This window comes from Poecilia reticulata, linkage group LG2 (genome assembly GCF_000633615.1).
Source record: "Poecilia reticulata strain Guanapo linkage group LG2, Guppy_female_1.0+MT, whole genome shotgun sequence".
Taxonomy (NCBI): domain Eukaryota; kingdom Metazoa; phylum Chordata; class Actinopteri; order Cyprinodontiformes; family Poeciliidae; genus Poecilia; species Poecilia reticulata.
Genome location: NC_024332.1, coordinates 16325469 through 16329679, shown reverse-complemented (window position 1 = coordinate 16329679; position 4211 = coordinate 16325469). Strand labels below are relative to the sequence as shown.

The window sequence follows — 4211 nt, the reverse complement described above, 5'->3', positions numbered from 1 at the left end:
TGGAGAGGCCAATTAACCTGACAGTCATGTTTTTGGACTGTGGGAGGAAACCGGAGTACCCCGAGAAAACCCACGCATGCACAGGGAGAACATGCGAACCCAGAACCTTCTTGCTGCAAGGCAACAGCTCTACCAACTGCGCCACTGTGCAGCCCTGATATAAACCAGCTGATCCATAATAAAGCGAATTTTAATGAATTGTTGGCCGACCAGTTGCCGTTAATCAAGATGGGCCRAATTCAAAAAATAATGAGGCGTGAAAACATTTCAAACGGGGCCGAAAATAAAAATTTCTCGAGGCCCTGTTTAACCTTGAGCCACCTCTGCCGAGAGCCCAAATATTTCAGCATCGGAAAACGGAAAACATCTGTCGTACCATTTGAATCCTGGGATATTTTGATACATCTTTATAGTTTCAGGCTGTTCCTTTAAAACAAGCGGGTTCACCGAATCCCCAAAGACGGCGAGGCGATAGAGAGAAGGCGATAAAGCAGATGGCAATTATATGTGTGAAATGCAGTGTTTACTGCAAACAAAGCAGCTAGACTATCAGCAAGGGACACGTTTGAATGAAAGCAAACAGAAAAAAAAAAGAATAAAAGCAAGCTTACAGAGAGGTTAAGATATTAAACACGTAACAATACGCTGCTGCGGACCACACTTGCTCACCATTAATCATATTTGGAGATAATAACTGGTCCAGTTGGCCCAGTCAGAACAGTCTCATAAAAATAGATTGTGTAACTATGTTAAAATACTGGAAGTTAGATAAAAATGGAAGACAAGTTGAGAGTCAGGGTTTTTTTTCTGCTCCTAATGACACCTGGAGTCTGTATATTATAAAAGTAAATTTTAAAAAATCTGAATCAATGTTCTTAATTATGGTTTTAATAGCTGCCGCTAGGATCAAAACAAAAGGCAGCAATATCTTTAATCAAATATAAACATGCTTTATTATTTTTCCTGTTTTACTCCTGTTTTTTTTTTTTTTTTTTTTTCTGTAAGACCACCTTGTTTTCTTCTTTAAGTCTGGAAAATAAACATATTTTTTTCAAATTCCACATGCTGGGGTTATGTTCATGAAAAAAAAAAAAATTCTTGGAAATACAGTAATGATAAAAATGAAAGTACGCCATGTTTCACGTCAAGGCGTTTAGATCGCAACATTTAAGTATGAGCTGTTCTTTATCAATTTAAAACACTATTTCACTTTGACTTCAAGTAAAAGAATACAACTGAAAACAAATGTCATTAGGTTTTAGAGTTAAAAAAAACATAATATTTTAAATGAATCTATTATGAAAAGAAATACTTTTAGAGGAGGCTCAGGAACATTTTATCCCCCTCGACCAGCCTTCTGTCTACGTTGTTTACATTGGATAGAAATCTTAACATTCAGATAAAAACGTAGTTTAATGCTCACCATTTTTTCTTAATAAAATACTTTTGAAGAAATAGGTTTTAATAAACAAGCAAAACAATAAGCAGGAAGTCATTTCGTGACAGAAAATGCTTTTTAAGACAGTAGGATTACCGCCTAATGCCAGATTAATATCTACTCCTTCTAGTGTTTCCTCTTTGATATTATCTTTGCGCTCATGTTTCCATGTAAATAAAGTGAACAACACAAAGAATTAAAATGATTCTTGGAACTGATCGTTTGATTTGAGCATCTAGAGGAAAGGGTACATTTCCCCCCTTGATACCTGTGGTGACGTTTTAACTTCTCTCTTTGGTGCAGTTCAACCACAAACTCTGATACAATCTCAGGTTTGTTTGTTTTTTTTCTTTTTTTTTCTTCTGTGAAACAAGTGACCTCTTGCAAATACACTGTAGTAAATGTCACTCGTCAGATGTCAGTGCTGATATGAGAACTACTCATCTGACGTGGCAGTGATCTCCAGCTCTGTGTATTCACCATGTGGGAATTTTATTTATGATATTCTATGAAAATAGCGCCTTGCAAACATATTCTCACCCCTTGAACTTTTACACACTTTGTAGCAAACTTTGATGCATCTCGTCGGGATTGTGTGCGACACAAAGCACAGAATAAATATTCACATTTTTCAAAAAAAAAAAAAAAATGTTATAAACAAACATCTGAAAAGTGTGCTGTGTATTCATCTCTCTGTATTCTGATACCCCTAAATAAAAATCCTGCACAACTAATTGACTCTAGAAGGCACCTGATTAGTAAATGGCGTTCATCTCTGTTCAATTTAGTCTCAGTATTAATCCTGTTGTTCTGTGAAAGGCTCAGAGTCTTAACATGTCATGACTTATGAGTTTGTGGTACCAGATAACAGGAATTTCGGACAAGAGCTGAACCAAAACTGTTATCTCGTAACACTGATTTTTGTTGTTGTAGATATTTCATTAACAGTAAGTTACGGTGCTATAAAGTTTAAAGTACATTTTTGTGCAAAAGTGACCTCTGGTGGGCATACTTGAAGATTATCTGAAAAGTGTTTGAGATTATAGAAGAATGATCTGGATGTGAAAGCAGTAACTTTGGTTTCATTCTCTTTTTGACTAGAGGATTGTAGGGGTGTTTGATATGTGCTCTAAGAGAAAAGTACAGTTCGGAGTTCGCCAGACTTTAAGAGGTACACACTCCTTCAGTTCATTCAGGACAGACGCACGAGAGCGTGCTGTGGAACAGAAACGCTGCAATTAAAAATCAAGCCAATCAACGTGAAAGCAAAAGAACCTGGGTTTCTTTTAACAGTAAAGTGACTTGAACTTCAAGCAGCCCACTGCAAGCATGGTGATGAAGGATTGAGTAAAATAAAAAAATCAGACACAAACTTACAGGTAAGGCACGAGACGAGCAGGGCAAGAAACGGGACGGGATAAAACTGAGGAAACCGGCAGGGCACGATAAAAACCCAGAGAGCATAAACGCAGAGGAGCGGCGGAGAGTGACACTGAAACCAAGTGAGTTTAATCAGGGAAAAGGTGAACAGCTGCGGAAGAGTACCTGACGATGACGATGAGAAAGCAAACAAACAAATAGCAAAATACAACAAAATCACCCACGGGCTACATGTTAACATTAGAGAACACAAGGACCGTAAAACGTTACGGCAAGGTTAGCGCTAAAATTGTAGAGGTGTTAAAAACAACATCCCAAGGTTTGAACATCTCTTTGAACACTGTTGAGTGGATTGTTGAAAAATGGAAAAGGTATGTCATAAAAAGACACTGTCAAGACACAAACTTCCACTTAAACTGAAAGGCTGCATAAAAAGCACGATAACCAGAGAATTAACCTGAATGACTAAATATGTGGTAAGAAAGAAAATACAAAAACAAAGGCTTCACATTATCCTAAACACTCTATCCACATGGTGAAACATGGTGACGGCAAGAACAACCTGTGAGGATGCTTTAGCAGAAGCAGTGAAGCTGGTCAAAGCTAATACGAAGATGGATCTGAAAACACAGGGCAGGCAAAATGTGTGTTAGATTGTCCCAGTCAAAGTCTGGATGCATCCGAGAAGTAGCGGCAAGGAACTTAGGCAAAAATATAATCGTGTAAAATCGGGTGAGACGTGTAATACCGTCAGTGGCGCAAAAAGTTGGTATGCAGGGTATGCAACGCATAGGGGGGGGCACTGATCTATGTTTTCACACCCACCTGAATAATGTGTAGTTGCGCCACTGCTAGCACCGTAAATGACGCACAGCTGGATGTGCAGCAAAGGCTGGTTCCTACAACCACCAAAAAGTGTCGGTTCAGATTTTGTAAACTCGCATTCTCACACACACTTCAGACTTTTATTCATGTAAAAAGTTATCCGTTTACCTTCTGATTAGTCAATTTGTTCTGGTCTATCACAATATCACAAGAAATGTCAACTCTAATCTGATTCAAGACATGAAAGTTTGTGGTTACAGCAAAATGTGAAAAAGAGAAAAGGGCAATAATTAAAGTGATTTTTGCCTTTGTTATAAAGATTATTACTAAAAAGCTTTTGAGCAAATATAGCGTGACATTTAATTATGTTTTATGTACTTTTCAGGTACAATGTTGAAATAAAACATATCAGAAACAGGCTTTATTTTCCATGTGCGTTCATCGTTCACACATAAAACCTAACATGCTGTCACACACGCACACACACACGCACACACACGCACACACACACACACACACACACACACACACACACACACACACACACACACACACACACACACACACA

General features: G+C 38.0%; 1 protein-coding gene across 2 annotated transcripts in view; it reads right to left on the bottom strand.

Annotated features, from left to right (window-relative positions):
* gpr18 (G protein-coupled receptor 18) overlaps positions 1 to 4211 on the bottom strand; it is an 18746-nt gene that overhangs the window by 10496 nt on the left and 4039 nt on the right. Inside the window, exon 1 of one of the 2 annotated variants that reach the window (XM_008433484.2) lies at positions 2816 to 2871. The exons of the other annotated variant lie outside the window; for it this stretch is intronic. The gene's annotated coding sequence lies outside the window, so the exon portion shown is untranslated. Of the gene's footprint in view, positions 1 to 2815; positions 2872 to 4211 lie in introns of those variants that run through there. 2 annotated transcript variants of the gene reach the window in all.